Source organism: Diabrotica undecimpunctata, chromosome 6 (genome assembly GCF_040954645.1).
Source record: "Diabrotica undecimpunctata isolate CICGRU chromosome 6, icDiaUnde3, whole genome shotgun sequence".
Classification (NCBI taxonomy): Eukaryota; Metazoa; Arthropoda; class Insecta; order Coleoptera; family Chrysomelidae; genus Diabrotica; species Diabrotica undecimpunctata.
Window position 1 is genome coordinate 113,621,258 of NC_092808.1, and position 9,168 is coordinate 113,630,425.

The 9,168-nt window shown below is 32.8% G+C and overlaps 1 pseudogene; it reads left to right on the plus strand.

Moving 5' to 3' along the window:
• Window positions 1–4,414: 4,414 nt before the first annotated feature.
• LOC140444567 (uncharacterized) lies at window positions 4,415–8,677 on the plus strand (annotated as a pseudogene).
• The last annotated feature ends 491 nt before the right edge of the window (window positions 8,678–9,168 follow it).

The window sequence follows — 9,168 nt, forward strand, 5'->3', positions numbered from 1 at the left end:
TTTGAACATTTGCGTAAGTGATTTTTTATATTAGTAACTTCTCATCTTATCTGTTTGTATCATAGCGCATGATAAAGTGTTATGTATATAGTGTACTATTACACGGCGTGGAAGCTTGGACGTTAACAGTCAGCTCGTTACGACTTTTAGAAAGCTTTGAGATGTGGGTATTTCGTCGTATGCTGAAAATTACATGGACCGACCGCGTTAGAAATGAAGAAGTTAAGGCGTATGAATAGAGAACGTGATTTCACAGAAATTGTCAAGAAGCGGAAAACGTCTTATCTTGGACACATATTTAGACACGACAGGTATAACTTCCTTCGGCTTATTATAGAAGGGAAAATAGAAGGCAGACGCGGCCCGGGTAGACGACAAATGACCTGGCTGCGCAACATCAAAGATTGGATAGGATTAGACTTTCAAAGTTTAATAAGGAAAGCCCAAAATAGGAAAGATTTTGCAGAGGTCATCGCCAACCTTCGCTAAGAAGACGGTACCTAAAGAAGAAGAAGGGGTAGAAATACCCAGTTACAGAAACCTTAAAGATAGTGAAAAGAAATAAGTAAATAAATCGGCTTATTACTCCTGTCGCCAGAGGCGAAAATACCACTCATCTAAAAATCATACGAACAAGCTGAATTTTGCCGAAAATGTCAATTATAAGACGATAAACAAGAGGCAAAATAGTTTACCCCCCCCCTTTACTAAAAAACTCCCCACGTAGAGGAAAGAAAACGAAAAAATAAAAACAATTTAAGAAGAATCTATGCGCCATAAATGAAAATGTTTTAAATAAAAAATCTAGCTAAGATAATTCTAAACAAAAACGTTTATTAGCATTTTACGTTTACTAGCTCTTAGAAACAACGATTGAAGCGATCGGCGAATTTAAATGTCAGTTACGCGCGCAAAATCAATGTTTAATAAAATTTGTATTACTTCGATGGTAAAAATTCAATATCTTTTGATCCGAGTATCCTACCTACTAGAGTCATGATGCGTCTTAAAGGTAAAGAGTGCAGCTTTTGTATGCAATTTTTGTATTTTACTGCAAGTTAACGCAGTTTTCATAGAGGTGTTAAATAAATAAATATGGCGCGATTTGTACCATTTTTAATGATTCTCATGAGATCATGAGAACTTTTAGTTTGGTGGTTTGGCAACAAATGTGAGGCATTTGAAATATCCTTAAAAAATGATGAATTTAAACGTTCACATCACAAACTGTCTAAAACGTTTTAAAACGTTCTTTTTTATTTACACTAGTACGTTTTACAAAAGTACTTAACTTCTTCTGTAAATTAAACCCAAGCCATCTTTTTGGATGCATTTCCCGTGACGTGTGATCATTTATAATGTAAAAGTTTAAATTCTGCGTTTTTAGTCATATTTCAAATACCTAATATTTGTTGCCAAAAATCAAAATCAAATTTTCATGTTATAGGTTTTAAAGACTGGTCTCTAACAATGAAAATTTTACTACGACCGGTCAATAAAAGTAATCAATTTTATTGACCTTAAGAGAATCGTAAAAAAATGGCAAAAATCGCACAAAGTTTATTTATTAAATAGCTTTATAAAAACTGACTTCATTTGAAGCAAAATACAAAAATTGCATACGAAAGCTGCACTCTTCACTGTTAAAAAGCATTTTGAATTTTGTCGATAAGACACTCTGATCAAAAGATCGATTTTTTACTATCGAGTTGATACAATATTTATATAACATAGATTTCGCGCGCAGAACTGACATTTAAAATCGCCGGTATTTCAAGCGTTCTTTCTGAGAGAACGGTTTATTCTACGCAAAAAGTTCTAATTATTATTTTTGTTTAAAATTATTACAGCTACATAGTTACAGATTCTTGGTAAATCGATTTTTTTGCGTTTTTACACCCTAAAAGGGAAGTTTTAGGGGGAAGCCCTGGGGTAAAAGTGGTAAACTTTTTTGCATAATTTTTGGGGTCCGAAAATTGATATTCTCGGCAAAATTCAGCTTGTTTGTATGATTTTTAGGAGTTAATTCTCTGACGACTGGACTATATGTATCGGGATGTCATGTAAACGAATAAAAATATCAAATTAGATGGAAATGTTTTTATAATATAAGTGATTGAAAAGAAAGCCTCTACAACAGAAATGATTATAATTTTTAGAACGTCAGAAATCGGAAGCTTGAGATGAATTCTGAGATAACTCTAAAAGGTACAATGCGAAATAACGAAATAAGAGATATCTGTAACACTCAACGTATTATATAATTCAGAAGACCAAGAAAACAGAAGTATAGCTAACACATCACACAAATGTATATTGCGAGGCTATGTGAGAATAGCCCGAGGTTTTAAAAGCAAAGGAATCGGACCACCAAGAATACCATTTAAAAGATGGCGAGATAGCTGGCATACATCACAAATACTACTGCAACCTTAAAAATTAAGGGTAAAGGACATAAAAATTTAAAAAGAAATTCAATGTCTAATATAGACTGAAAAAAAAACAACAAAAAAAAATTTTATTCGGAGTGTTTTGTGTAAAACGTATTGAGGTCGCTGGTTAATATTACAGCGGCATTTGGGGCTGATGCACCGCTCAGAACCTTATAGTATGCTGGACGCACACTTGACGCTGGTACGGATCTTAGCTATTTGTGATATGTGTGCGCAACAACCAGTTGGTTTAGGGTGCCCATACATACGGAAGAAATACGTATGTATGAAAGTCAACGTATGTATGGTATAGCAATAAATTAAGCTGTCATCTTAAAATTTCTATACAAAAGACGGTTACGTTTTTTTAACTCGTTGACTGCAAAGGCACTGTCAAGAAAACGGGTCCAGGACGCCACGATGTGAAAATCAAAATAATAAATCAAATATGCTGAAAAACTTTCACAATGAAAAATTTTCACGTGCTTTCCACTCATTTTTTTTTTGTGAAAAATTGTTTCGAGATATCTTGTGGTCGGGCGTCCCCGATAAGAATGGCTATTCTGCCGCCCAACCACGAGATATCTCGAAACAATTTTTACGTGCGCTTTAGAGATTCCGCTAGTTTTCGGCCGTTGTCGCCGTCGAACCTCTGGTAGGATAGCCGAGTCTTCAGAACCACGTGTTTAGTATCTCTGTTGAGTTGGCGTGTGATACAGCTGTGTATCTTTTTTGTGTTTTATTGGTGAATTCGTTTTAGTTTTCGAGTTTTTTTTATAAATAATGTCCAGAAAACGAGGCTTAACTTCAGAGGAACTCAATAACTATGCGAACATGAATGAGTCTGAATGGGAAGAGTTCCTGATGGATAAATCAGATGATGTCTCGGACTATGAACTATCAAATGAGCAAGGTTCAATAAGTTCAATAAGTTCAACAGCAAGCGACGAGAGCCCTTTTGCACAATTACAATTGGAACAACCTACTCTAGAGCCAACTGCTGAAATATCCAACGAAGAAGAATGGTGTGATGTTGAGAATGGCCCACCAACTTTTGATTTTTTACACAAGATATTGGGCTAAAACATCAAGGTGAACTGACTATCGACAATCTGGTTAACTTGTTTTTTTCTGATGCATTTTTCAATATGTTGGTTCAACAAACAAATTTGTATGCAGCCCAAGAAATTCAGAAAAATACACTTACAAGGTCTTCTCGAATGAATAGATGGGTTGTAACTGACAAAAATAAACTACGAGTGTTTATTGCCCTTTTGCTCTGAGCCCACGTACTTTACCATCAATTGAACATTACTGGTCTCAAAATATTATGTAAAAAATGCCATTTTGGAAGTTAGTAATGAGTAGAAATAGATTCCAATTACTATGTATTACGTTTTTTGCATTTTGCCGACAACTCGGAACAAAGAGAGGATCGATTATACAAAATAAGGCCTGTCCTCAGTAATTTTAACAAAATAATGGTAGAGAATTATGTTCCCGATAAATTCTTATGCATTGATGAATCAATGATCCTCTGGCGTGGTAGATTATTTTTTCGGCAGTACATAAAAAACAAAAAACATAAGTATGGTGTGAAACTATATGAATTGTGTGAATCCCATGGAGTGGTTCTGAAAATAAGAATTTATTGCGGCAAATCTGAAGCCAACGGCGCCACTGTTGATATGGGACATACTACAGAGGTCGTATTGTACTTACTGGATAAATATTTGGACAAAGGATTTATTGTCTGTATGGACAATTTTTACAATTCAGTAGCCCTTACCAAGCGTATGATAGCCAGAAAAACATACGTCTGTGGTACTTTACGCAATAATCGAAAAGGGAATTCAAAATACGTGATCTCAAAAAAACTTAAAAAGGGCGAGTGTGTATGGCAAAAAAATTAATCGGTAGTTGTGTGTAAGTGGAAAGACAAACGCGAAGTTTTAATGATTTTAAATATGCACACAGTAGAAATGGTCGAGGTCCATGCCAGAAGTGGGAAAGTTGCTTGGAAAGCTAACATAATCAAGGATTACAAAGCTAGAATGTAAGGTATAGACCAGTCAGATCAAACGATAAGCTACTACAGTGCTCTAAAAAAACCATAAAATGGCAGAAAAAAGTAGCTTTGCATATTGCATATCAACAGGCAGCAAAATAAAATCTTTCGAGAGATGTTTATTTCGACGTCCCTTGATGATAATATGCCAAAAGCTACACCAAATCCTCAAAAATTTCAGTAAGTTGAAAGTATATCACCAACAAAAAAGAAACCACGACCAAAAAGAGCTTGCCGCATATGTCAACTCATAATCGTCGTCGATAAACAAGATATAGATGTGGTGCATGTGAAGAAAAGCCTCCTTTATATGTAGAACCCTGCTTCAAAAAATATCAACATGAATAGGACTGTTCAAGCACTTTTTTCATTGAACTTTGTATATTTCTTTTTTATTTTGGATTTTTTAGTTTTTGTCCTTTTACCATAACCAAAAATAGTAAATAAATCTGTTTTCTGATGTCCACCTATATTTTAATAACCTTTTGTAGACGCCCCAATATAAAATCTCCATGCATATCCCACAAACAATCTCGTGCTCGGCGCCACGAAAAACATCTACAAAAACAAGATAACTCGTGGTTGGCGTCTAAGAACAGACAGCCAACCACGAGTTATCTCGTGCTTGGCAGTCAACGAGTTAAGGAATCTGAAGTGTTCTGGGTTGATAAATAGTTTCCCAAAAACATGTTGTTTTCAGACAAGTGAATTTTTAGAACTTGACCATAATGAATCAGCCAAATTGAGAGAGAATTTAACAGATTTGTAGCTAAAGCCATATTGTTTTAAGCTACTATATTATAATTAATTGAAAAGGTATAACTAAATAAGGTCATATTTTAAATAATAAAAATAAGATACTAAATAAGTCTCGAACACTTTTTCAAATATTGAGTTTCTTACTTGTGGATTAAACTATATTTTGCTGTTAATTTATTCAAATTAAAAAATTTATTGTTTTATTAATATAGTAAATTGTTCCTGTTATCCTGTTTTCTGCTGTCTAAAATCGAATTTCTTTATTGCCTACAATGTTATATTTATTATATTATTTATTAGTTATATTTATTTATTTTAATGGTCGCTTCTACACCTTGAAATAATATTCTTTTTTTTATTTGATAGCCCTTAGCCAAAACAGTCAATATTATATTGTCTACTGTCATTATTTGCTTTTAAGTATAGTTTTTTTTTATTAATAAAGCAATGACAATTTTTTCAGCGTCTTTGTCAGTATGTAAATTATATAACGAGAATTTTGTACGATATCTTCATCCTTATGGATCATAATAAAACACAATAAATCGTTGCCTGATACATTATATTTTTTTTAGTTGTTCTTTTGTTTTAAGTTTGTATTCGACAAGATTAAATGTATTTTCTATTGGTTTTTTTTCTTTTATTTTTATAAATATATCGAATTGTCCTCTAACGATAGTTCTAAAGATCTCGTATTGTGTTTAGCACTGTACACGAGAAAATCTCAGCCAAGAAGTTTTCCATGAGCGGTCATTAATCACTGAGTTTGCTTTATATAGATCATTTACGGTGTTTATATATAAACTATTTCCCAAAGCATCGTTAATTTTTACCTTTTAGACACTTAGTGATCTAGCAGATGCATTGGAATTAACTATTGTTTTTCATTTACTTGTCAAAAAATTTTAATTTTGTGTATATCAACAATATGCCACTATTTTGGAGTGATACAAAAATTCGGGTATGTGTCACACATTTTCCATTTATTTAAATTAGCAACCAAGTGCTGAGTTTTTTTTTCAGACAAGAACTTCTACAATGCTTTCCTAATGTAAATGATTTCGTTGACGCGGCTCCTCTGGAAGACGCAGCGGTCAGCCGTCAACGTCTGCGTCTCAAATACTTAGAAACTATAGGTAATAGTCAGGACGCGAACGCCAAGTGTCCCGTTTTCATATAGTGAATAGTAGTAGTGATTTAAAAATTTCGAAAAAAATTTTTCCATGTGAATGATCAACTTTTAATTAATGCAGTACGTTAATTTCTATATTAAATTGGCGAAGTGTGGATTGATGAAAGCGGTAAGTATTATTATTTGTGTATTTTTAATAAATATATATGTGCTATATTAACACAATTTAACAAAATCTGTACAATATATAATAAAATCAATAAGCTAAAGACACATACAGCTTGTTAAGGAGGCTGGGACATTTTAGAATTCAGTTTAGATTTCTAAAATCAGCGCTTGATACTGAATTTTAAAACACGTTCAGATCAGTTTAACTAGCGAGGCAAAAACACGTGTGTCTTGCTACGCCAAAGTGCATTCTTTATTAAAATAGTCAGTAAACATATTTTTTATTTCTAAGTCAGCAGCATTTGCAAATCCTCCTGCTCCTGTTAGAGGAATTATATAATTTGGCATCTGCACTTGAGGGCCATACTCGTTAAATGGTTGCTTATTTTTTTTCTAACAATCTATCTCTTAGTAAATTGTGTAGGCAACAAGTTTCCAGAACTAGCTTATCGCACCAAACTGGATGTACCGCTATTGGGGTGTAGAAGATCCAGAAAATTTGGCACAATAGACCAAATACATTTTTAGTGACTTGCAGTGCCCTACATAATCTATAGTTATAAATAGATTTTCGTTCACCGTGTATAATTGTAAAAAATATCGATTTATAGCTTAATCGCAGTTTGTTTAACTTCCTACAAAGTATAGATTACCTAATAGGTATTAAGGAAATGCTTGCAATCATTTTTTTGGTTCAAATTATATTTGCCAGAGGGCATGTTCTATGCAGAGGGAAATACACTTATTTGATGTATCGTAGCATTTTAGTGAGATTATAAATATAACTTGAGGACTAGTATGAGAGGCAGTTTATTATAAATTTTTACCTCAACAACAAATGTAGTGTAATAATTCGGTAGCTGTCAATAAAACTATATTTTACTCCACGACTTAAACATTTTATTTTATTATCGTCGATTGAGTAGAATCAGACACAGGCTATTAGAAACAATTAAAAATTATAATCACATTGGAATTGTACATTGGTCACTCGAGCCGGATTGAACCAGCGATCTATGGATTCATCCTGAGTTTCATCCCAAATGACAACATATAGCAACTATTTGTCTGACTTAGAAGGAGATTCATTGGCTGGAAATAATCTTCCAGAATATACTTCCCTGTCTATTGCAGAGCTCAAAAATATTGAACTATCTTTTTTCTTTTTATATGCACCAATATCCACAAACAAAAATTTACAATGCCTATCTAATAATGCGAGCCAAATCATCGAAAAATAATCTTGTAGTTAAATAATAGTGATCCACTTTCCCTATTACAAAAAATCCGGATATGTTTACCATTAAGTCCTGCGACACAGTTAGGGAAGTTTTACTTATTATAAAATTATAGTGCTCTCTTCCAAGATTATTTCCTTTTGTGGTGGTACAAATATGGGAGTAAGATGCTACCACATTACTTCTATTGTTTCTGAAACAATAATGGAAATCTAGCTCGGTAAAATCCGAAAAGCAAATGTGAGTGATCGTAATATTTTCCCTGTAGCCAAAAACCTAAAATATATAAATTTCAATTTGATCGAACTATGCTATTAATTATTATATGCTTTATTTTTATAATTAGAGATAATTTTAGTTAAGCTGAAGAATAACAAAGCACGTTGGAAACACATCTGTGATAACTATCTAAAACATAACAGAAAATCAAAGCAGGGAACTGCTTCTGCATCATCTACAAAGCCAACCAAATGGCCCTTGTTTTAGCATCTAAAATTTTTAGAAAATGTAAAATCTGAAAGAAGGTACTTATCATGTATTTTTGGATTTGCTAATTCGTTTATCATTTTTAGTCCCATTGAAACATGTCATAGAAGTGAAAATAATGAAACGCAAACTTCTTCTTAAGTATCGAATGGTAAACTTCCAGTTGTACTTCGGGAAAAACCAAATTATTACGTAGTTTATCAAGACTATTTATCAATTATCTTACAACCAGAAAAAAGACGATGAAGAAAAAGATTTATTGATGAATAGCATGGCTCTAAAAATAAATAAACTACCCCAGCATTTAATATCTCCAGCTCAGTAGCAGATATTAACTTTGATCACTAGTCTTCAAGCATCGGATGATAAAATACAAACTACGACAGCACCTTAGACAATACCAACATCGTCACTAGTTTAATCAAATGAAATTTTAAATATACCTTTAGAACCCCAACTGCTTACAACTCCCTCTGATTCGTCATGCATTATTTCAGCTAAATCGACACCTGATGCTAACATGTCTGATACTCCGTTATATACTTTAACAGTATTTTGGAAACATTTTCATGAATAATTTTAACTGATATATTTTTAGCAAGAAGATTTTACATTCATATTTCATTTGTAAAATCAACAGTTTTAATATTCACGATGTGAAACTACTAGTATGTAATCGACAAAAGTAAATTAAAAAAATTTAGTCAAAGTCCCATCTACGATGCTCGTTAATTATAAAGGAATATAAATCTATCTACAAATATATCGGACTATTAAAAAAATTTGTAAGTAAAGCATGTCACCAATACCTTTCTTGCGGTTGGAACGCAAACCTTTCCCATAGAAGAATACATAACAAAATATTACTTATTGTTTGCAATTTTT